The 25,358-nt window shown below is 41.2% G+C and overlaps 1 long non-coding RNA gene across 2 annotated transcripts in view; it reads right to left on the bottom strand.

Moving 5' to 3' along the window:
- LOC120484455 (uncharacterized) overlaps positions 1-21,493 on the bottom strand; it is a 40,121-nt gene extending 18,628 nt beyond the window's left edge. For both annotated transcript variants that reach the window (XR_016146481.1, XR_016146480.1), the window contains exon 1: positions 21,404-21,493. This is a non-coding gene — a long non-coding RNA (uncharacterized LOC120484455). The remainder of the gene's footprint in view (positions 1-21,403) is intronic.
- Positions 21,494-25,358: the final 3,865 nt, after the last annotated feature.

Below are 25,358 nucleotides of genomic sequence, written 5' to 3' on the forward strand. Positions count from 1 at the left end.
AGAGGGCCATGAGACTTAAACCTGAGTGCAAAAATGGAGGCTCTAGACCCTTCCAGAGCTAAGATATTGAAACTCAAAATTTCGACCCGAAAAAAAAAAAAACACAAAGGTACCCCTTTCGTTTTTTTTTTTTCGGGCGAAATATAAAGTTTCTTCAATCTTCTCAAAACTCTGCATTCTAATAGAGGGCCATGAGACTTAAACCTGCGTGTAAAAATGGAGGCTCTAGACCCTTCCAGAGCTGAGATATCGAAACTCAAAATTTCGACCCGAAAAAAAAACGACAGTGGTACCCCTTTCGTTTTGTTTTTTTTTCGGGCGAAAAATTATGTTTCTCCAATCTTCTCAAAACTCTGGATTCTGATAGAGGGCCATGAGACTTAAACCTGACTGCAAAAATTGAGGCTCTAGACCCTTCCAGAGCTGAGATATCGAAACTCAAAATTTCGGCCCAAAAAAAAAACGACAGTGGTACCCCTTTCGTTTTTTTTTTTCAGGCGAAAAATGAAGTTTCTCCAATCCTCTCAAAACTCTGGATTCTAATAGAGGGCCATGAGACTTAAACCTGAGTGCAAAAATGGAGGCTCTAGACCCTTCCAGAGCTAAGATATTGAAACTCAAAATTTCGACCCGAAAAAAAAAAAACACAGTGGTACCCCTTTCGTTTTTTTTTTCGGGCGAAAAATAAAGTTTCTCTAATCTTCTCAAAACTCTGCACTATAATAGAGGGCCATGAGACTTAAACCTGAGTGTAAAAATGGAGGCTCTAGACCCTTCCAGAGCTGAGATATCGAAACTCAAAATTTCGACCCCAAAAAAAAAAAACGACAGTGGTACCCCTTTCGTTTTTTTTTTTTCGGGCGAAAAATGATCTTTCTCCAATCTTCTCAAAACTCTGGATTCTGATAGAGGGCCATGAGACTTAAACCTGACTGCAAAAATTGAGGCTCTAGACCCTTCCAGAGCTGAGATATCGAAACTCAAAATTTCGACCCAAAAAAAAAACGACAGTGGTACCCCTTTCGTGTTTTTTTTTCAGGCGAAAAATGAAATTTCTCCAATCCTCTCAAAACTCTGGATTCTGATAGAGGGCCATGAGACTTAAACCTGAGTGCAAAAATGGAGGCTCTAGACCCTTCCAGAGCTGAGATATTGAAACTCAAAATTTCGTCATGAAAAAAAAAAACGACAGTGGTACCCCTTTCGGTTTTTTTTTTCGGGCGAAAAATAAAGTTTCTCCAATCTTCTCAAAACTCTGGATTCTGATAGAGGGCCATGAGACTTAAACCTGAGTGCAAAAATGGGGGCTCTAGACCCTTCCAGAGCTGAGATATCGGAACTCAAAATTTTGACCCAAAAAAAACCCGACAGTGGTACCCCTTTCGTTTTTTTTTCGGGCGAAAAATAAAGTTTCTCCAATCTTCTCAAAACTCTGGATTCTAATAGAGGGCCATGAGACTTAAACCTGAGTGCAAAAATGGAGGCTCTAGACCCTTCCAGAGCTGAGATATCGAAACTCAAAATTTCGACCCAAAAAAAAACGACAGTGGTACCCCTTTCGTTTTTTTTTTTCAGGCGAAAAATGAAGTTTCTCCAATCCTCTCAAAACTCTGGATTCTAATAGAGGGCCATGAGACTTAAACCTGAGTGCAAAAATGGAGGCTCTAGACCCTTCCAGAGCTAAGATATTGAAACTCAAAATTTCGACCAGAAAAAAAAACGACAGTGTTACCCCTTACGTTTTTTTCAGTTTTCGGGCGAAAAATCAAGTTTCTCCAATCTTCTCAAAACTCTATATTATGATAGAGGTCCATGAGACTTAAACCTGAGTGCAAAAATGGAGGCTCTAGACCCTTCCAGAGCTGAGATATCGAAACTCAAAATTTCGACCCGAAAAAAAAAATGACAGTTGTACCCCTTTCGTTGTTTTTTTTAGGCGAAAAAGCAAGTTTCTCCAATCCTCTCAAAACTCTGGATTCTGATAGAGGGCCATGAGACTTAAACCTGAGTGCAAAAATGGAGGCTCTAGACCCTTCCAGAGCTGAGATATCGAAACTCAAAATTTCGACCCGAAAAAAAAACGACAGTGGTACCCCTTTCGTGTTTTTTTTCAGGCGAAAAATGAAGTTTCTCCAATCCTCTCAAAACTCTGGATTCTGATAGAGGGCCATGAGACTTAAACCTGAGTGCAAAAATGGAGGCTCTAGACCCTTCCAGAGCTGAGATATCGAAACTCAAAATTTCGTCATGAAAAAAAAAACGACAGTGGTACCCCTTTCGTTTTTTTTTTTCGGGCGAAAAATAAAGTTTCTCCAATCTTCTCAAAACTCTGGATTCTAATAAAGGGCCATGAGACTTAAACCTGAGTGCAAAAATGGGGGCTCTAGACCCTTCCAGAGCTGAGATATCGGAACTCAAAATTTTGACCCAAAAAAAACCCGACAGTGGTACCCCTTTCGTTTTTTTTTCGGGCGAAAAATAAAGTTTCTCCAATCTTCTCAAAACTCTATATTATGATAGAGGGCCATGAGACTTAAACCTGAGTGCAAAAATGGAGGCTCTAGACCCTTCCAGAGCTGAGATATCGAAACTCAAAATTTCGACCCGAAAAAAAAAATGACAGTTGTACCCCTTTCGTTGTTTTTTTTAGGCGAAAAATCAAGTTTCTCCAATCCTCTCAAAACTCTGGATTCTGATAGAGGGCCATGCGACTTAAACCTGAGTGCAAAAATGGAGGCTCTAGACCCTTCCAGAGCTGAGATATTGAAACTCAAAATTTCGTCATGAAAAAAAAAAACGACAGTGGTACCCCTTTCGGGTTTTTTTTCGGGCGAAAAATAAAGTTTCTCCAATCTTCTCAAAACTCTGGATTCTAATAGAGGGCCATGAGACTTAAACCTGAGTGCAAAAATGGGGGCTCTAGACCCTTCCAGAGCTGAGATATCGGAACTCAAAATTTTGACCCAAAAAAAACCCGACAGTGGTACCCCTTTCGTTTTTTTTTCGGGCGAAAAATAAAGTTTCTCCAATCTTCTCAAAACTCTGGATTCTAATAGAGGGCCATGAGACTTAAACCTGAGTGCAAAAATGGAGGCTCTAGACCCTTCCAGAGCTGAGATATCGAAACTCAAAATTTCGACCCAAAAAAAAACGACAGTGGTACCCCTTTCGGTTTTTTTTTCAGGCGAAAAATGAAGTTTCTCCAATCCTCTCAAAACTCTGGATTCTAATAGAGGGCCATGAGACTTAAACCTGAGTGCAAAAATGGAGGCTCTAGACCCTTCCAGAGCTAAGATATTGAAACTCAAAATTTCGACCCGAAAAAAAAAAAAACCACAGTGGTACCCCTTTCGTTTTTTTTTCCGGGCGAAAAATAAAGTTTCTTCAATCTTCTCAAAACTCTGCATTCTAATAGAGGGCCATGAGACTTAAACCTGAGTGTAAAAATGGAGGCTCTAGACCCTTCCAGAGCTGAGATATCGAAACTCAAAATTTCGACCCGAAAAAAAAAACGACAGTGGTACCCCTTTCGTTTTTTTTTTTTCGGGCGAAAAATTATGTTTCTCCAATCTTCTCAAAACTCTGGATTCTGATAGAGGGCCATGAGACTTAAACCTGACTGCAAAAATTGAGGCTCTAGACCCTTCCAGAGCTGAGATATCGAAACTCAAAATTTCGGCCCAAAAAAAAACGACAGTGGTACCCCTTTCGTTTTTTTTTTTTCAGGCGAAAAATCAAGTTTCTCCAATCCTCTCAAAACTCTGGATTCTGATAGAGGGCCATGAGACTTAAACCTGAGTGCAAAAATGGAGGCTCTAGACCCTTCCAGAGCTGAGATATCGAAACTCAAAATTTCGTCATGAAAAAAAAAAACGACAGTGGTACCCCTTTCGTTTTTTTTTTCGGGCGAAAAATAAAGTTTCTCCAATCTTCTCAAAACTCTGGATTCTAATAAAGGGCCATGAGACTTAAACCTGAGTGCAAAAATGGGGGCTCTAGACCCTTCCAGAGCTGAGATATCGGAACTCAAAATTTTGACCCAAAAAAAACCCGACAGTGGTACCCCTTTCGTTTTTTTTTTCGGGCAAAAAATAAAGTTTCTCCAATCTTCTCAAAACTCTGGATTCTAATAAAGGGCCATGAGACTTAAACCTGAGTGCAAAAATGGAGGCTCTAGACCCTTCCAGAGCTGAGATATCGAAACTCAAAATTTCGACCCAAAAAAAAACGACAGTGGTACCCATTTCGTTTTTTTTTTCAGGCGAAAAATGAAGTTTCTCCAATCCTCTCAAAACTCTGGATTCTAATAGAGGGCCATGAGACTTAAACCTGAGTGCAAAAATGGAGGCTCTAGACCCTTCCAGAGCTAAGATATTGAAACTCAAAATTTCGACCCGAAAAAAAAAAAACACAGTGGTACCCCTTTCGTTTTTTTTTTTCGGGCGAAAAATAAAGTTTCTTCAATCTTCTCAAAACTCTGCATTCTAATAGAGGGCCATGAGACTTAAACCTGCGTGTAAAAATGGAGGCTCTAGACCCTTCCAGAGCTGAGATATCGAAACTCAAAATTTCGACCCGAAAAAAAAACGACAGTGGTACCCCTTTCGTTTTGGTTTTTTTTCGGGCGAAAAATTATGTTTCTCCAATCTTCTCAAAACTCTGGATTCTGATAGAGGGCCATGAGACTTAAACCTGACTGCAAAAATTGAGGCTCTAGACCCTTCCAGAGCTGAGATATCGAAACTCAAAATTTCGGCCCAAAAAAAAAACGACAGTGGTACCCCTTTCGTTTTTTTTTTTCAGGCGAAAAATGAAGTTTCTCCAATCCTCTCAAAACTCTGGATTCTAATAGAGGGCCATGAGACTTAAACCTGAGTGCAAAAATGGAGGCTCTAGACCCTTCCAGAGCTAAGATATTGAAACTCAAAATTTCGACCCGAAAAAAAAAAAAACACAGTGGTACCCCTTTCGTTTTTTTTTTCGGGCGAAAAATAAAGTTTCTCTAATCTTCTCAAAACTCTGCACTATAATAGAGGGCCATGAGACTTAAACCTGAGTGTAAAAATGGAGGCTCTAGACCCTTCCAGAGCTGAGATATCGAAACTCAAAATTTCGACCCCAAAAAAAAAAACGACAGTGGTACCCCTTTCGTTTTTTTTTTTTCGGGCGAAAAATGATCTTTCTCCAATCTTCTCAAAACTCTGGATTCTGATAGAGGGCCATGAGACTTAAACCTGACTGCAAAAATTGAGGCTCTAGACCCTTCCAGAGCTGAGATATCGAAACTCAAAATTTCGACCCAAAAAAAAACCGACAGTGGTACCCCTTTCGTGTTTTTTTTTCAGGCGAAAAATGAAATTTCTCCAATCCTCTCAAAACTCTGGATTCTGATAGAGGGCCATGAGACTTAAACCTGAGTGCAAAAATGGAGGCTCTAGACCCTTCCAGAGCTGAGATATCGAAACTCAAAATTTCGACCCAAAAAAAAACGACAGTGGTACCCCTTTCGTTTTTTTTTTCAGGCGAAAAATGAAGTTTCTCCAATCCTCTCAAAACTCTGGATTCTAATAGAGGGCCATGAGACTTAAACCTGAGTGCAAAAATGGAGGCTCTAGACCCTTCCAGAGCTAAAATATTGAAACTCAAAATTTCGACCAGAAAAAAAAACGACAGTGTTACCCCTTACGTTTTTTTCAGTTTTCGGGCGAAAAATCAAGTTTCTCCAATCTTCTCAAAACTCTATATTATGATAGAGGTCCATGAGACTTAAACCTGAGTGCAAAAATGGAGGCTCTAGACCCTTCCAGAGCTGAGATATCGAAACTCAAAATTTCGACCCGAAAAAAAAAATGACAGTTGTACCCCTTTCGTTGTTTTTTTTAGGCGAAAAAGCAAGTTTCTCCAATCCTCTCAAAACTCTGGATTCTGATAGAGGGCCATGAGACTTAAACCTGAGTGCAAAAATGGAGGCTCTAGACCCTTCCAGAGCTGAGATATTGAAACTCAAAATTTCGTCATGAAAAAAAAAAACGACAGTGGTACCCCTTTCGGTTTTTTTTTTCGGGCGAAAAATTAAGTTTCTCCAATCTTCTCAAAACTCTGGATTCTGATAGAGGGCCATGAGACTTAAACCTGAGTGCAAAAATGGGGGCTCTAGACCCTTCCAGAGCTGAGATATCGGAACTCAAAATTTTGACCCAAAAAAAAACCCGACAGTGGTACCCCTTTCGTTTTTTTTTCGGGCGAAAAATAAAGTTTCTCCAATCTTCTCAAAACTCTGGATTCTAATAGAGGGCCATGAGACTTAAACCTGAGTGCAAAAATGGAGGCTCTAGACCCTTCCAGAGCTGAGATATCGAAACTCAAAATTTCGACCCAAAAAAAAACGACAGTGGTACCCCTTTCGTTTTTTTTTTTCAGGCGAAAAATGAAGTTTCTCCAATCCTCTCAAAACTCTGGATTCTAATAGAGGGCCATGAGACTTAAACCTGAGTGCAAAAATGGAGGCTCTAGACCCTTCCAGAGCTAAGATATTGAAACTCAAAATTTCGACCCGAAAAAAAAAAAACCACAGTGGTACCCCTTTCGTTTTTTTTTCCGGGCGAAAAATAAAGTTTCTTCAATCTTCTCAAAACTCTGCATTCTAATAGAGGGCCATGAGACTTAAATCTGAGTGTAAAAATGGAGGCTCTAGACCCTTCCAGAGCTGAGATATCGAAACTCAAAATTTCGACCCGAAAAAAAAAACGACAGTGGTACCCCTTTCGTTTTTTTTTTTTTCGGGCGAAAAATTATGTTTCTCCAATCTTCTCAAAACTCTGGATTCTGATAGAGGGCCATGAGACTTAAACCTGACTGCAAAAATTGAGGCTCTAGACCCTTCCAGAGCTGAGATATCGAAACTCAAAATTTCGGCCCAAAAAAAAACGACAGTGGTACCCCTTTGGTTTTTTTTTTCAGGCGAAAAATCAAGTTTCTCCAATCCTCTCAAAACTCTGGATTCTGATAGAGGGCCATGAGACTTAAACCTGAGTGCCAAAATGGAGGCTCTAGACCCTTCCAGAGCTGAGATATCGAAACTCAAAATTTCGTCATGAAAAAAAAAAACGACAGTGGTACCCCTTTCGTTTTTTTTTTCGGGCGAAAAATAAAGTTTCTCCAATCTTCTCAAAACTCTGGATTCTAATAAAGGGCCATGAGACTTAAACCTGAGTGCAAAAATGGGGGCTCTAGACCCTTCCAGAGCTGAGATATCGGAACTCAAAATTTTGACCCAAAAAAAACCCGACAGTGGTACCCCTTTCGTTTTTTTTTCGGGCGAAAAATAAAGTTTCTCCAATCTTCTCAAAACTCTGGATTCTAATAGAGGGCCATGAGACTTAAACCTGAGTGCAAAAATGGAGGCTCTAGACCCTTCCAGAGCTGAGATATCGAAACTCAAAATTTCGACCCAAAAAAAAAACGACAGTGGTACCCCTTTCGTTTTTTTTTTCAGGCGAAAAATGAAGTTTCTCCAATCCTCTCAAAATTCTGGATTCTAATAGAGGGCCATGAGACTTAAACCTGAGTGCAAAAATGGAGGCTCTAGACCCTTCCAGAGCTAAGATATTGAAACTCAAAATTTCGACCCGAAAAAAAAAAAAAACACAGTGGTACCCCTTTCGTTTTTTTTTTCGGGCGAAAAATAAAGTTTCTTCAATCTTCTCAAAACTCTGCATTCTAATAGAGGGCCATGAGACTTAAACCTGCGTGTAAAAATGGAGGCTCTAGACCCTTCCAGAGCTGAGATATCGAAACTCAAAATTTCGACCCGAAAAAAAAACGACAGTGGTACCCCTTTCGTTTTGGTTTTTTTTCGGGCGAAAAATTATGTTTCTCCAATCTTCTCAAAACTCTGGATTCTGATAGAGGGCCATGAGACTTAAACCTGACTGCAAAAATTGAGGCTCTAGACCCTTCCAGAGCTGAGATATCGAAACTCAAAATTTCGGCCCAAAAAAAAAACGACAGTGGTACCCCTTTCGTTTTTTTTTTTCAGGCGAAAAATGAAGTTTCTCCAATCCTCTCAAAACTCTGGATTCTAATAGAGGGCCATGAGACTTAAACCTGAGTGCAAAAATGGAGGCTCTAGACCCTTCCAGAGCTAAGATATTGAAACTCAAAATTTCGACCCGAAAAAAAAAAAACACAGTGGTACCCCTTTCGTTTTTTTTTTCGGGCGAAAAATAAAGTTTCTCTAATCTTCTCAAAACTCTGCACTATAATAGAGGGCCATGAGACTTAAACCTGAGTGTAAAAATGGAGGCTCTAGACCCTTCCAGAGCTGAGATATCGAAACTCAAAATTTCGACGCCAAAAAAAAAACGACAGTGGTACCCCTTTCGTTTTTTTTTTTTTCGGGCGAAAAATGATCTTTCTCCAATCTTCTCAAAACTCTGGATTCTGATAGAGGGCCATGAGACTTAAATCTGACTGCAAAAATTGAGGCTCTAGACCCTTCCAGAGCTGAGATATCGAAACTCAAAATTTCGACCCAAAAAAAAAAACGACAGTGGTACCCCTTTCGTGTTTTTTTTTCAGGCGAAAAATGAAATTTCTCCAATCCTCTAAAAACTCTGGATTCTGATAGAGGGCCATGAGACTTAAACCTGAGTGCAAAAATGGAGGCTCTAGACCCTTCCAGAGCTGAGATATCGAAACTCAAAATTTCGACCCAAAAAAAAAACGACAGTGGTACCCCTTTCGTTTTTTTTTTCAGGCGAAAAATGAAGTTTCTCCAATCCTCTCAAAACTCTGGATTCTAATAGAGGGCCATGAGACTTAAACCTGAGTGCAAAAATGGAGGCTCTAGACCCTTCCAGAGCTGAGATATCGAAACTCAAAATTTCGACCCGAAAAAAAAAATGACAGTTGTACCCCTTTCGTTGTTTTTTTTAGGCGAAAAATCAAGTTTCTCCAATCCTCTCAAAACTCTGGATTCTGATAGAGGGCCATGAGACTTAAACCTGAGTGCAAAAATGGAGGCTCTAGACCCTTCCAGAGCTGAGATATTGAAACTCAAAATTTCGTCATGAAAAAAAAAAACGACAGTGGTACCCCTTTCGGTTTTTTTTTTCGGGCGAAAAATAAAGTTTCTCCAATCTTCTCAAAACTCTATATTATGATAGAGGTCCATGAGACTTAAACCTGAGTGCAAAAATGGAGGCTCTAGACCCTTCCAGAGCTGAGATATCGAAACTCAAAATTTCGACCCGAAAAAAAAAATGACAGTTGTACCCCTTTCGTTGTTTTTTTTAGGCGAAAAATCAAGTTTCTCCAATCCTCTCAAAACTCTGGATTCTGATAGAGGGCCATGAGACTTAAACCTGAGTGCAAAAATGGAGGCTCTAGACCCTTCCAGAGCTGAGATATTGAAACTCAAAATTTCGTCATGAAAAAAAAAAACGACAGTGGTACCCCTTTCGGTTTTTTTTTTCGGGCGAAAAATAAAGTTTCTCCAATCTTCTCAAAACTCTGGATTCTGATAGAGGGCCATGAGACTTAAACCTGAGTGCAAAAATGGGGGCTCTAGACCCTTCCAGAGCTGAGATATCGGAACTCAAAATTTTGACCCAAAAAAAACCCGACAGTGGTACCCCTTTCGTTTTTTTTTCGGGCGAAAAATAAAGTTTCTCCAATCTTCTCAAAACTCTGGATTCTAATAGAGGGCCATGAGACTTAAACCTGAGTGCAAAAATGGAGGCTCTAGACCCTTCCAGAGCTGAGATATCGAAACTCAAAATTTCGACCCAAAAAAAAAACGACAGTGGTACCCCTTTCGTGTTTTTTTCTCAGGCGAAAAATGAAATTTCTCCAATCCTCTAAAAACTCTGGATTCTGATAGAGGGCCATGAGACTTAAACCTGAGTGCAAAAATGGAGGCTCTATACCCTTCCAGAGCTGAGATATCGAAACTCAAAATTTCGACCCAAAAAAAAACGACAGTGGTACCCCTTTCGTTTTTTTTTTCAGGCGAAAAATGAAGTTTCTCCAATCCTCTCAAAACTCTGGATTCTAATAGAGGGCCATGAGACTTAAACCTGAGTGCAAAAATGGAGGCTCTAGACCCTTCCAGAGCTAAGATATTGAAACTCAAAATTTCGACCAGAAAAAAAAACGACAGTGTTACCCCTTACGTTTTTTTCAGTTTTCGGGCGAAAAATCAAGTTTCTCCAATCTTCTCAAAACTCTATATTATGATAGAGGTCCATGAGACTTAAACCTGAGTGCAAAAATGGAGGCTCTAGACCCTTCCAGAGCTGAGATATCGAAACTCAAAATTTCGACCCGAAAAAAAAAATGACAGTTGTACCCCTTTCGTTGTTTTTTTTAGGCGAAAAATCAAGTTTCTCCAATCCTCTCAAAACTCTGGATTCTGATAGAGGGCCATGAGACTTAAACCTGAGTGCAAAAATGGAGGCTCTAGACCCTTCCAGAGCTGAGATATTGAAACTCAAAATTTCGTCATGAAAAAAAAAAACGACAGTGGTACCCCTTTCGGTTTTTTTTTTTCGGGCGAAAAATAAAGTTTCTCCAATCTTCTCAAAACTCTGGATTCTGATAGAGGGCCATGAGACTTAAACCTGAGTGCAAAAATGGGGGCTCTAGACCCTTCCAGAGCTGAGATATCGGAACTCAAAATTTTGACCCAAAAAAAACCCGACAGTGGTACCCCTTTCGTTTTTTTTTCGGGCGAAAAATAAAGTTTCTCCAATCTTCTCAAAACTCTGGATTCTAATAGAGGGCCATGAGACTTAAACCTGAGTGCAAAAATGGAGGCTCTAGACCCTTCCAGAGCTGAGATATCGAAACTCAAAATTTCGACCCAAAAAAAAACGACAGTGGTACCCCTTTCGTTTTTTTTTTTCAGGCGAAAAATGAAGTTTCTCCAATCCTCTCAAAACTCTGGATTCTAATAGAGGGCCATGAGACTTAAACCTGAGTGCAAAAATGGAGGCTCTAGACCCTTCCAGAGCTAAGATATTGAAACTCAAAATTTCGACCCGAAAAAAAAAAAAACCACAGTGGTACCCCTTTCGTTTTTTTTTCCGGGCGAAAAATAAAGTTTCTTCAATCTTCTCAAAACTCTGCATTCTAATAGAGGGCCATGAGACTTAAACCTGAGTGTAAAAATGGAGGCTCTAGACCCTTCCAGAGCTGAGATATCGAAACTCAAAATTTCGGCCCAAAAAAAAACGACAGTGGTACCCCTTTCGTTTTTTTTTTCAGGCGAAAAATCAAGTTTCTCCAATCCTCTCAAAACTCTGGATTCTGATAGAGGGCCATGAGACTTAAACCTGAGTGCAAAAATGGAGGCTCTAGACCCTTCCAGAGCTGAGATATCGAAACTCAAAATTTCGACCCGAAAAAAAAAACGACAGTGGTACCCCTTTCGGTTTTTTTTTTTTCGGGCGAAAAATTATGTTTCTCCAATCTTCTCAAAACTCTGGATTCTGATAGAGGGCCATGAGACTTAAACCTGACTGCAAAAATTGAGGCTCTAGACCCTTCCAGAGCTGAGATATCGAAACTCAAAATTTCGGCCCAAAAAAAAACGACAGTGGTACCCCTTTCGTTTTTTTTTTCAGGCGAAAAATCAAGTTTCTCCAATCCTCTCAAAACTCTGGATTCTGATAGAGGGCCATGAGACTTAAACCTGAGTGCAAAAATGGAGGCTCTAGACCCTTCCAGAGCTGAGATATCGAAACTCAAAATTTCGTCATGAAAAAAAAAAAACGACAGTGGTACCCCTTTCGTTTTTTTTTTCGGGCGAAAAATAAAGTTTCTCCAATCTTCTCAAAACTCTGGATTCTAATAAAGGGCCATGAGACTTAAACCTGAGTGCAAAAATGGGGGCTCTAGACCCTTCCAGAGCTGAGATATCGGAACTCAAAATTTTGACCCAAAAAAAACCCGACAGTGGTACCCCTTTCGTTTTTTTTTCGGGCGAAAAATAAAGTTTCTCCAATCTTCTCAAAACTCTGGATTCTAATAGAGGGCCATGAGACTTAAACCTGAGTGCAAAAATGGAGGCTCTAGACCCTTCCAGAGCTGAGATATCGAAACTCAAAATTTCGACCCAAAAAAAAACGACAGTGGTACCCCTTTCGTTTTTTTTTTCAGGCGAAAAATGAAGTTTCTCCAATCCTCTCAAAACTCTGGATTCTAATAGAGGGCCATGAGACTTAAACCTGAGTGCAAAAATGGAGGCTCTAGACCCTTCCAGAGCTAAGATATTGAAACTCAAAATTTCGACCCGAAAAAAAAAAAACCACAGTGGTACCCCTTTCCTTTTTTTTTTCCGGGCGAAAAATAAAGTTTCTTCAATCTTCTCAAAACTCTGCATTCTAATAGAGGGCCATGAGACTTAAACCTGAGTGTAAAAATTGAGGCTCTAGACCCTTCCAGAGCTGAGATATCGAAACTCAAAATTTCGGCCCAAAAAAAAACAACAGTGGTACCCCTTTCGTTTTTTTTTTCAGGCGAAAAATCAAGTTTCTCCAATCCTCTCAAAACTCTGGATTCTGATAGAGGGCCATGAGACTTAAACCTGAGTGCAAAAATGGAGGCTCTAGACCCTTCCAGAGCTGAGATATCGAAACTCAAAATTTCGTCATGAAAAAAAAAAAACGACAGTGGTACCCCTTTCGTTTTTTTTTTTCGGGCGAAAAATAAAGTTTCTCCAATCTTCTCAAAACTCTGGATTCTAATAAAGGGCCATGAGACTTAAACCTGAGTGCAAAAATGGGGGCTCTAGACCCTTCCAGAGCTGAGATATCGGAACTCAAAATTTTGACCCAAAAAAAACCCGACAGTGGTACCCCTTTCGTTTTTTTTTCGGGCGAAAAATAAAGTTTCTCCAATCTTCTCAAAACTCTGGATTCTAATAGAGGGCCATGAGACTTAAACCTGAGTGCAAAAATGGAGGCTCTAGACCCTTCCAGAGCTGAGATATCGAAACTCAAAATTTCGGCCCAAAAAAAAAACGACAGTGGTACCCCTTTCGTTTTTTTTTTTTTCAGGCGAAAAATGAAGTTTCTCCAATCCTCTCAAAACTCTGGATTCTAATAGAGGGCCATGAGACTTAAACCAGAGTGCAAAAATGGAGGCTCTAGACCCTTCCAGAGCTAAGATATTGAAACTCAAAATTTCGACCCGAAAAAAAAAAACACAGTGGTACCCCTTTCGTTTTTTTTTTCGGGCGAAAAATAAAGTTTCTCTAATCTTCTCAAAACTCTGCACTATAATAGAGGGCCATGAGACTTAAACCTGAGTGTAAAAATGGAGGCTCTAGACCCTTCCAGAGCTGAGATATCGAAACTCAAAATTTCGACCCCAAAAAAAAAAACGACAGTGGTACCCCTTTCGTTTTTTTTTTTTCGGGCGAAAAATGATCTTTCTCCAATCTTCTCAAAACTCTGGATTCTGATAGAGGGCCATGAGACTTAAACCTGACTGCAAAAATTGAGGCTCTAGACCCTTCCAGAGCTGAGATATCGAAACTCAAAATTTCGACCCGAAAAAAAAAACGACAGTGGTACCCCTTTCGTTTTTTTTTTCAGGCGAAAAATGAAGTTTCTCCAATCCTCTCAAAACTCTGGATTCTGATAGAGGGCCATGAGACTTAAACCTGAGTGCAAAAATGGAGGCTCTAGAACCTTCCAGAGCTGAGATATCGAAACTCAAAATTTCGTCACGAAAAAAAAAACGACAGTGGTACCCCTTTCGGGTTTTTTTTCGGGCGAAAAATTAAGTTTCTCCAATCTTCTCAAAACTCTGGATTCTAATAGAGGGCCATGAGACTTAAACCTGAGTGCAAAAATGGAGGCTCTAGACCCTTCCAGAGCTGAGATATCGAAACTAAAAATTTCGACCCGAAAAAAAAAAAGGCAGTGGTTCCACTTTCGTTTTTTTTTTTCGGGCGAAAAATTAAGTTTCTCCAATCTTCTCAAAACTCTGGATTCTGATAGAGGGCCATGAGACTTAAACCTGAGTGCGAAAATGGAGGCTCTAGACCCTTCCAGAGCTAAGATATCGAAACTCAAAATTTCGTCACGAAAAAAAAAACGACAGTGGTACCCCTTTTGTTTTTTTTTTGGGCGAAAAATAAAGTTTCTCCAATCTTCTCAAAACTCTGGATTCTGATAGAGGGCCATGAGACTTAAACCAGAGTGCAAAAATGGAGGCTCTAGAACCTTCCAGAGCTGAGATATCGAAACTCAAAATTTCGTCACGAAAAAAAAAAACGACAGTGGTACCCCTTTCGGGGTTTTTTTCGGGCGAAAAATTAAGTTTCTCCAATCTTCTCAAAACTCTGGATTCTAATAGAGGGCCATGAGACTTAAACCTGAGTGCAAAAATGGAGGCTCTAGACCCTTCCAGAGCTGAGATATCGAAACTCAAAATTTCGACCCGAAAAAAAAAAGGCAGTGGTACCACTTTCGTTTTTTTTTCGGGCGAAAAATAAAGTTTCTTCAATCTTCTCAAAACTCTGCATTCTAATAGAGGGCCATGAGACTTAAACCTGCGTGTAAAAATGGAGGCTCTAGACCCTTCCAGAGCTGAGATATCGAAACTCAAAATTTCGACCCGAAAAAAAACCGACAGTGGTACCCCTTTCGTTTTGTTTTTTTTTCGGGCGAAAAATTATGTTTCTCCAATCTTCTCAAAACTCTGGATTCTGATAGAGGGCCATGAGACTTAAACCTGACTGCAAAAATTGAGGCTCTAGACCCTTCCAGAGCTGAGATATCGAAACTCAAAATTTCGGCCCAAAAAAAAAACGACAGTGGTACCCCTTTCGTTTTTTTTTTCAGGCGAAAAATGAAGTTTCTCCAAACCTCTCAAAACTCTGGATTCTAATAGAGGGCCATGAGACTTAAACCTGAGTGCAAAAATGGAGGCTCTAGACCCTTCCAGAGCTAAGATATTGAATTTCAAAATTTCGACCCGAAAAAAAAAAACACAGTGGTACCCCTTTCGTTTTTTTTTTCGGGCGAAAAATAAAGTTTCTCTAATCTTCTCAAAACTCTGCACTATAATAGAGGGCCATGAGACTTAAACCTGAGTGTAAAAATGGAGGCTCTAGACCCTTCCAGAGCTGAGATATCGAAACTCAAAATTTCGACCCCCAAAAAAAAACGACAGTGGTACCCCTTTCGTTTTTTTTTTTTCGGGCGAAAAATGATCTTTCTCCAATCTTCTCAAAACTCTGGATTCTGATAGAGGGCCATGAGACTTAAACCTGACTGCAAAAATTGAGGCTCTAGACCCTTCCAGAGCTGAGATATCGAAACTCAAAATTTCGACCCGAAAAAAAAACGACAGTGGTACCCCTTTCGTGTTTTTTTTCAGGCGAAAAATGAAGTTTCTCCAATCCTCTCAAAACTCTGGATTCTGATAGAGGGCCATGAGACTTAAACCTGAGTGCAAAAATGGAGGCTCTAGAACCTTCCAGAGCTGAGATATCGAAACTCAAAATTTCGTCACGAAAAAAAAAACGACAGTGGTACCCCTTTCGGGGGTTTTTTCGGGCGAAAAATTAAGTTTCTCCAATCTTCTCAAAACTCTGGATTCTAATAGAGGGCCATGAGACTTAAACCTGAGTGCAAAAATGGAGGCTCTAGACCCTTCCAGAGCTGAGATATCGAAACTCAAAATTTCGGCCCAAAAAAAAAACGACAGTGGTACCCCTTTCGTTTTTTTTTTTCAGGCGAAAAATGAAGTTTCTCCAAACCTCTCAAAACTCTGGATTCTAATAGAGGGCCATGAGACTTAAACCTGAGTGCAAAAATGGAGGCTCTAGACCCTTCCAGAGCTAAGATATTGAAACTCAAAATTTCGACCCGAAAAAAAAAAAACACAGTGGTACCCCTTTCGTTTTTTTTTTCGGGCGAAAAATAAAGTTTCTCTAATCTTCTCAAAACTCTGCACTATAATAGAGGGCCATGAGACTTAAACCTGAGTGTAAAAATGGAGGCTCTAGACCCTTCCAGAGCTGAGATATCGAAACTCAAAATTTCGACCCCCAAAAAAAAACGACAGTGGTACCCCTTTCGTTTTTTTTTTTTCGGGCGAAAAATGATCTTTCTCCAATCTTCTCAAAACTCTGGATTCTGATAGAGGGCCATGAGACTTAAACCTGACTGCAAAAATTGAGGCTCTAGACCCTTCCAGAGCTGAGATATCGAAACTCAAAATTTCGACCCGAAAAAAAAACGACAGTGGTACCCCTTTCGTGTTTTTTTTCAGGCGAAAAATGAAGTTTCTCCAATCCTCTCAAAACTCTGGATTCTGATAGAGGGGCCATGAGACTTAAACCTGAGTGCAAAAATGGAGGCTCTAGAACCTTCCAGAGCTGAGATATCGAAACTCAAAATTTCGTCACGAAAAAAAAAAACGACAGTGGTACCCCTTTCGGGGTTTTTTTCGGGCGAAAAATTAAGTTTCTCCAATCTTCTCAAAACTCTGGATTCTAATAGAGGGCCATGAGACTTAAACCTGAGTGCAAAAATGGAGGCTCTAGACCCTTCCAGAGCTGAGATATCGAAACTCAAAATTTCGACCCGAAAAAAAAAAGGCAGTGGTACCACTTTCGTTTTTTTTTCGGGCGAAAAATAAAGTTTCTTCAATCTTCTCAAAACTCTGCATTCTAATAGAGGGCCATGAGACTTAAACCTGCGTGTAAAAATGGAGGCTCTAGACCCTTCCAGAGCTGAGATATCGAAACTCAAAATTTCGACCCGAAAAAAAACCGACAGTGGTACCCCTTTCGTTTTGTTTTTTTTTCGGGCGAAAAATTATGTTTCTCCAATCTTCTCAAAACTCTGGATTCTGATAGAGGGCCATGAGACTTAAACCTGACTGCAAAAATTGAGGCTCTAGACCCTTCCAGAGCTGAGATATCGAAACTCAAAATTTCGGCCCAAAAAAAAAACGACAGTGGTACCCCTTTCGTTTTTTTTTTCAGGCGAAAAATGAAGTTTCTCCAAACCTCTCAAAACTCTGGATTCTAATAGAGGGCCATGAGACTTAAACCTGAGTGCAAAAATGGAGGCTCTAGACCCTTCCAGAGCTAAGATATTGAATTTCAAAATTTCGACCCGAAAAAAAAAAACACAGTGGTACCCCTTTCGTTTTTTTTTTCGGGCGAAAAATAAAGTTTCTCTAATCTTCTCAAAACTCTGCACTATAATAGAGGGCCATGAGACTTAAACCTGAGTGTAAAAATGGAGGCTCTAGACCCTTCCAGAGCTGAGATATCGAAACTCAAAATTTCGACCCCCAAAAAAAAACGACAGTGGTACCCCTTTCGTTTTTTTTTTTTCGGGCGAAAAATGATCTTTCTCCAATCTTCTCAAAACTCTGGATTCTGATAGAGGGCCATGAGACTTAAACCTGACTGCAAAAATTGAGGCTCTAGACCCTTCCAGAGCTGAGATATCGAAACTCAAAATTTCGACCCGAAAAAAAAACGACAGTGGTACCCCTTTCGTGTTTTTTTTCAGGCGAAAAATGAAGTTTCTCCAATCCTCTCAAAACTCTGGATTCTGATAGAGGGCCATGAGACTTAAACCTGAGTGCAAAAATGGAGGCTCTAGAACCTTCCAGAGCTGAGATATCGAAACTCAAAATTTCGTCACGAAAAAAAAAAACGACAGTGGTACCCCTTTCGGGGGTTTTTTCGGGCGAAAAATTAAGTTTCTCCAATCTTCTCAAAACTCTGGATTCTAATAGAGGGCCATGAGACTTAAACCTGAGTGCAAAAATGGAGGCTCTAGACCCTTCCAGAGCTGAGATATCGAAACTCAAAATTTCGGCCCAAAAAAAAAACGACAGTGGTACCCCTTTCGTTTTTTTTTTTCAGGCGAAAAATGAAGTTTCTCCAAACCTCTCAAAACTCTGGATTCTAATAGAGGGCCATGAGACTTAAACCTGAGTGCAAAAATGGAGGCTCTAGACCCTTCCAGAGCTGAGATATCGAAACTCAAAATTTCGTCACGAAAATAAAACGACAGTGGTACCCCTTTCGTTTTTTTTTTCGGGCGAAAAATTAAGTTTCTCCAATCTTCTCAAAACTCTGGATTCTGATAGAGGGCCATGAGACTTAAACCTGATTGCGAAAATGGAGGCTCTAGACCCTTCCAGAGCTAAGATATTGAAACTCAAAATTTCGACCCGAAAAAAAAAACGACAGTGGTACCCCTTTTGTTTGTTTTTTCGGGCGAAAAATAAAGTTTCTCCAATCTTCTCAAAACTCTGGATTCTAATAGAGGGCCATGAGACTTAAACCTGAGTGCAAAAATGGGGGCTCTAGACCCTTCCAGAGCTGAGATATCGAAACTCAAAATTTCGACCCAAAAAAAAAACGACAGTGGTACCCCTTTCGGGTTTTTTTTGGGGCGAAAAATAAAGTTACTCCAATCCTCTCAAAACTCTGGATTCTGATAGAGGGCCATGAGACTTAAACCTGACTGCAAAAATGGAGGCTCTAGACCCTTCCAGAGCTGAGATATCGAAACTCAAAATTTCGACCCGAAAAAAAAAACGACAGTGGTACCCCTTTCGTTTTTTTTTTTCAGGCGAAAAACGAAGTTTCTCCAATCCTCTCAAAACTCTGGATTCTGATAGAGGGCCATGAGACTTAAACCTGAGTGCAAAAATGGAGGCTCTAGACCCTTCCAGAGCTGAGATATCGAAACTCAAAATTTCGACCCGAAAAAAAAAACGACAGTTGTACCCCTTTCGTTTTTTTTTTTCAGGCGAAAAACGAAGTTTCTCCAATCTTCTCAAAACTCTGGATTCTGATAGAGGGCCATGAGACTTAAACCTGAGTGCAAAAATGGAGGCTCTAGACCCTTCCAGAGCTAAGATATCGAAACTCAAAATTTCGACCCGAAAAAAAAACGACAGTGGTACCCCTTTCGTTTGTTTTTTTTTTCGGGCGAAAAATAAAGTTTCTCCAATCTTCTCAAAACTCTGGATTCTAATAGAGGGCCATGAGACTTAAACCTGAGTGCAAAAATGGAGGCTCTAGACCCTTCCAGAGCTGAGATATCGAAACTCAAAATTTCGACCCGAAAAAAAAAAGACAGTGGTACCCCTTTCGTTTTTTTTTTCAGGCGAAAAATGAAGTTTCTCCAATCCTCTCAAAACTCTGGATTCTGATAGAGGGCCATGAGACTTAAACCTGAGTGCAAAAATGGAGGCTCTAGACCCTTCCAGAGCTGAGATATTGAAACTCAAAATTTCGACCCGAAAAAAAAAACGACAGTGGTACCCCTTTCGTTTTTTTTTTTCGGGCGAAAAATGAAGTTTCTCCAATCTTCTGAAAACTCTGGATTCTAATAGAGGGCCATGAGACTTAAACCTGAGTGCAAAAATGGAGGCTCTAGACCCTTCCAGAGCTGAGAGATCGAAACTCAAAATTTCGACCCGAAAAAAAAAAACGACAGTGGTACCCCTTTCGTTTTTTTTTTCGGGCGAAAAATAAAGTTTCTCCAATCTTCTCAAAACTCTGGATTCTAATAGAGGGCCATGAGACTTAAACCTGAGTGCAAAAATGGAGGCTCTAGACCCTTCCAGAGCTGAGATATCGAAACTCAAAATTTCGACCCGAAAAAAAAAACGACAGTGGTACCCCTTTCGTTTTTTTTTTTAGGCGAAAAATGAAGTTTCTCCAATCCTCTCAAAACTCTGGATTCTGATAGAGGGCCATGAGACTTAAACCTGAGTGCAAAAATGGAGGCTCTAGACCCTTCCAGAGCTGAGATATTGAAACTCAAAATTTCGACCCGAAAAAAAATGACAGTGGTACCCCTTTCGTTTTTTTTTTCGGGCGAAAAATGAAGTTTCTCCAATCTTCTCAAAACTCTGGATTCTAATAGAGGGCCATGAGACTTAAACCTGAGTGCAAAAATGGAGGCTCTAGACCCTTCCAGAGCTGAGAGATCGAAACTCAAAATTTCGACCCGAAAAAAAAAACGACAGTGGTACCCCTTTCGTTTTTTTTTTTCGGGCGAAAAATAAAGTTTCTCCAATCTTCTCAAAACTCTGGATTCTAATAGAGGGCCATGAGACTTAAACCTGACTGCAAAAATGGAGGCTCTAGACCCTTCCAGAGCTGAGATATCGAAACTCAAAATTTCGACCCGAAAAAAAAAACGACAGTGGTACCCCTTTCGTTTTTTTTTTTAGGCGAAAAATGAAGTTTCTCCAATCCTCTCAAAACTCTGGATTCTGATAGAGGGCCATGAGACTTAAACCTGAGTGCAAAAGTGGAGGCTCTAGACCAGTGTTTCTCAAACTTTTTCAGCCCAAGGACCACTTTATCTTCCATTTTTTTTCTGAGGACCACCTAACAAAATCCCACTCTAACACGCCCCCAAAAACAAACAAAAAATGTAAGGATAAGCTAAATTTAAGTTTAAATTTAACTCCTAACTGAGCTTTGACTGATATAGGCTTTTCATTTTTCTGTCAGTGAAGAAAGTAAACATAGGGTCAACTGATATCAATCAACTGGTTGATTTTGCCTATGAATAATTTTTTTTCAGACGCGTTTATTTACTGAAAGCTAAAGCTTGGTAATTAAGTTTATCAAATGCATTCAGTTTGTATGCCTAATACAGGGCTTTATAATCAAAGAGGTCCTAAATTTGAGGTTGGTAGGGGCTTCACATTTTTTAGTTATCTGATATTTGCATTTTCAAGACGTTTGAAGACCTAAAAAAAGGATATGAAATTGCTTTAAAACCATGTCAGTGGGCAGTAGATTATTTGTCAAAGGAGAGGAGAGCCTCACCTCTCATCTCACTCTTTCTTTTTTCCTCAGTCTCTTCATCACTTTCTCTTCCCCTCTGAAGACTTAGCTTTGTACTAAAGGCTACAATTTGTATTATATTCTCAATATGTATACATTCATTATTACTCATGTGCCTAAAATGATGAAAACGGCTTTGTTAATGTTTCTTGTCCCCTCACAACAATAAACTAATTACTACATTATTACATTACACGTTACTATTTTTTATACTAATTTTCAGTTCAAAATGGCTATTAGTTTGCCTGATTATTTTTTGTCATTCGTTTAACATTTATGACCTAAAAAATTATGTCAAATATGAAATGTTAAGTTTAGCTACCTGTAATAAATTATTACATATCGCGGGCTTTCGCGCTAATTGCGGAGCAGGCATGCTAGTCAAGTGATCAGCCGCACACATACAAACTACTAATAAAGTGATAAGAGCAGCTTACAACAGGTAACATCTCATTCTCATACAGCTCATTCGTATTAGGCTATGTTAAACAGTGTTTATACTAAAACCGCAAGTGTGTTTTGTGCATTTTGTTTCGCAGTTACCTTCGTCTTCTAGTCTTCTCTTCTCGATAGTTCTTCCTGTTTTTAAATGTTAACGAGAATGTGTCCAATTTGGGCATGGGTGTGGTAGCTTCTGACGTCACACTTGGATGGGGCCGGGTTGGATCTCCACCGCAGGATGCAGCGAGAGGCTTCTGGGCTAATTCATACGAATTCATACGACCTCACTCGTACGAATTAGTACGATTTTGGAAAATCGTACATATTTTACGAATTGGCCAATTCGTATGAATTTGTACGAATGACCTACCCCTTACTCCGCCCCTAAACCTACCCATCACGTGGGTTTATACAAATCGTACGAATTTGTACGAATTAGACACTTTTTAATCATTCGTTGAATTCTTACGAATTGGTCGTGAGATAGGGTAGGTGGTTTCGTGTGTATGCAGATATTTTTCGAGACGCCGCCATGTTTACGGACTTTTTTTTTAGAACGAGGGGGAAAAAAACATAAACACGGATAGGGAAAGCTGTTTACAGTGTATTGCTATAGGGTGTTCTGAGTCTTTTTAAAAATATGCTTAGAAAACATGTCATATATTATATTCACACTTATGTATCTAGGTTGTGTATATTAATTTAAAGACATTTGCTTGAGTAATAAAGAGTTAATATCGATCAGGAATATACAAGGGCCTTTGTGGTGTTTCCATAATTTAATCTCAAACACGCCTGGAGGCACAACTGGGCCCTTAAAGACTTCCAGGAGTGTAATTTGTAGTGGAATTGAAATGAGGTTAGTGTGCTTTTGAGTGTGCATTTCCTATAATTAGGGTGTATGAACTGTGTAATAGAAGAGGATTGGAGAGTACTGGGTGTGTACTTTGTGGGTTCTCCTCCTAAAGGAAGTCAAGGGTTGAGTTATGAGCACGGGAAAAGAGATAAATGACACTGGTGTGGGAGCAACAAGGGTTCTTCTAAATATATCAGGTTTACAAATGGTGTAATAAGAGTTTGACTGGAATCTATTAACATTTAAAGTACAGTGAGTGATAGGAAAGGTCTCTGCATGGACTTGACTTATTATGTAATCTTTACTTTTATATTACACGTTATTTTACTCCAATTTGTGTGTTTTGATGGTAACAGTTTAGAATACTGTTCCTTCATTAATGAACAACCACAGGAACAAATGAGTAACATTGTTATTAACAGTGTGGTAACTAGGAACTAACAAGAAACAAGAACTATTAGCTAATAAGTAACTAGATTTTTAAAATTAATTCTAAAGTGAAGATCATAGCAAACCACTGATAATGACTCAATGCAAATCTATAAGAAGGAATTACTATCCAAACCCTTAGAGAAACATCAAAAAGCTTAGAGAGCTATCATATTTTCCCTTTAGAATCCTGCAAATAATTGCCAGTAAATCCTTTCAATGGATTTAGCAACACTTGAGTCATTACTAGGATTACCATGATCGAATTACATTATTCATTATTTACATTAATTCTGAACTGTATTTAAGTTCTTAGTAGTCTTCTGGGAGGTGAAAATACAACCCGGTCTCATCCCAAGACGTCATATAACTGACGTTTTGGGACGTCTTTTGACCATACGTCAATATTCGCCTTTTTAGAGCCCCCTTAAACGTCGGTAGATGAGGTTATGGGATCCTAACTCTACCCCATACCTAAACCTAACCCTAAACCTACCCGTCACCTAACTGACGTTAAAGGTAAAGCGTCAGTTGTATGACGGCCCGGGATCGCCATCTACCGACGTTTAAGGGGGCCCTAAAAAGGCGGATATTGACGTATGGTCAAAATACGCCCCAAGACGTCAGTTATATGACTTTTTGGGATGAGACTGTGTTAGAAAATACATTGATTAGCTAATTAGTGAACTACTTAAAGGAATAATTCACTTTTAAAAAAAAAAACTTTTACTGATAATTTACTCACCCCCATGTGTAACGGTTACCAGCTGGAGTGCCCTATTTATCCACCAGAGGGCACTCCAGATAAGACTAGGTTTCACACGAACTCCATTTCCCATAATGCCCCGTACCTAGGTCTAATCACCAACACAGGTGTTCCTCATTTACCCCTCCATATAAGCTTCTCTCTGACTCTCAATCAGGGCGAAGTCTTGTTTTTCCCCGGCGACATTTCTGAGCGTTTTCCCTGTGTTTTTCTGGATTCTCTGTTTATCGACCCTCGACTGTTCCTGGACTTTGTATCTCTGTTTGCTGCCTGCCCCGACCCTTGCCTGTTATCTCTGGATTCTGATTGTTGCCGCCTGTCCTGACCTCTGCCTGGTATTGTTTATGATCTGGATTGCCTGCTCTATATTGAATGCTGATCGTTGACTTCTGCCTGTCTGACTCTTCTTAATAAATATAACTGCACATGGATCTGCACGCTTCTGACTCTTCATGACAGAAGACTTCGCCGACACAAGATCCAGCAGCCATCATCGTCATGAATCCAGCAGTCAAGCTTATGCGTCTCCGTCAAGGAGATCATTCCATTGAGAATTATGTTGCTGACTTTTTAGAGCTGGCTCACCTGACCTGCCTAGATGAGGTATGCTTAATGATCTTTTTTCGTGGAGGACTAGCTGAACCGCTCAGTTCGTTCATGCCCTTGCATGATCCTCACGGGACTTTAGAGCAATACATTGACCTGGCTCTTCTGTTGAGCGGATCATCTTTTACTGTGGGCTTTGAGGAGAAGGCCGAGGGGGCGTTCCCAGAGATCGTCCAGCCAGAGACCGTCCAGCCAGTGACCGTCCAGCCAGTGACCGTCCAGCCAGAGACCGTCCAGCCAGTGACCGTCCAGCCAGAGACCGTCCAGCCAGTGACCGTCCAGCCAGAGACCGTCCAGCCAGAGACCGTCCAGCCAGAGACCGTCCAGCCAGAGACCGTCCAGCCAGTGACCGTCCAGCCAGTGACCGTCCAGCCAGTGACCGTCCAGCCAGAGACCGTCCAGCCAGTGACCGTCCAGCCAGTGACCGTCCAGCCAGAGACCGTCCAGTCCGAGACCGTCAGCCCTGCCGAGCCTGCACTTCACTCAAGCCTCGCGAGTGATGAAGCTCCAGTTCAAGTGAGTCATCATGAGTCTTCAGTTCATGTGATTGAATCTTCAGTTCAAGTGAAACGCCGCCGCAGGAGGAGAAGGAGGGCTCGTTCAGTTCGCCAGGCTTCGGTGAGCTTACCAGGACTCCTCGCCCTGCCGGCTCCGCCTCTGCGCCTCGCCCTGCCGGCCCCGCCTCTGCGCCTCGCCCTGCCGGCCCCGCCTCTGCGCCTCGCCCTACCAGCCCCGCCTCTGCGCCTCGCCCTGCCGGCCCCGCCTCTGCGCCTCGCCCTGCCAGCCCCGCCTCTGCGCCTCGCTCTGCCTGTGCCTTTCAAGCTCTGTTCAAGCTGTGCCCTTCAATTCCCTGTGGACTTCTCCAAGTATTTTTTGGGGGGGGGCAGTAGGTACCTTGTGAGGGCCATGGAGGCGATACAGACATGGCCTTCATTTCGTCCTGCTCCGCCGTGGCCGCCTGAGGGGTCTTCACCGCCGTGGCCGCCTGAGGGGTCTTCACCGCCGTGGCCGCCTGAGTGGTCTTCACCGCCGTGGCCGCCTGAGGGGTCTTCACCGCCGTGGCCGCCTGAGGGAGCTTCACCGCCGTGGTCTCCTGAAATGTCTTCACCGCCGTGGCCGCCCGAGGGGTTCTCACCGCCGTGGGCAGCCGAGGGGTCTTCACCGCCGTGGTCGCCTGAGGGGTCTTCACCGCCGTGGCCGCCTGAGGGGTCTTCACCGCCGTGGCCGCCTGAGGGGTCTTCACCGCCGTGGCCGCCTGAGGGGTCTTCACCGCCGTGGCCGCCTGAGTGGTCTTCACCGCCGTGGCTGCCTGAGGGGTCTTCACCGCCGTGGCCGCCTGAGGGAGCTTCACCGCCGTGGACGCCCGAGGGTCCCACAACTCCGCCCTGGTCACGTCCACA

This window comes from Pimephales promelas, chromosome 14 (assembly GCF_988280905.1).
Source record: "Pimephales promelas chromosome 14, fPimPro1.hap1.1, whole genome shotgun sequence".
Lineage (NCBI taxonomy): Eukaryota > Metazoa > Chordata > Actinopteri > Cypriniformes > Leuciscidae > Pimephales > Pimephales promelas.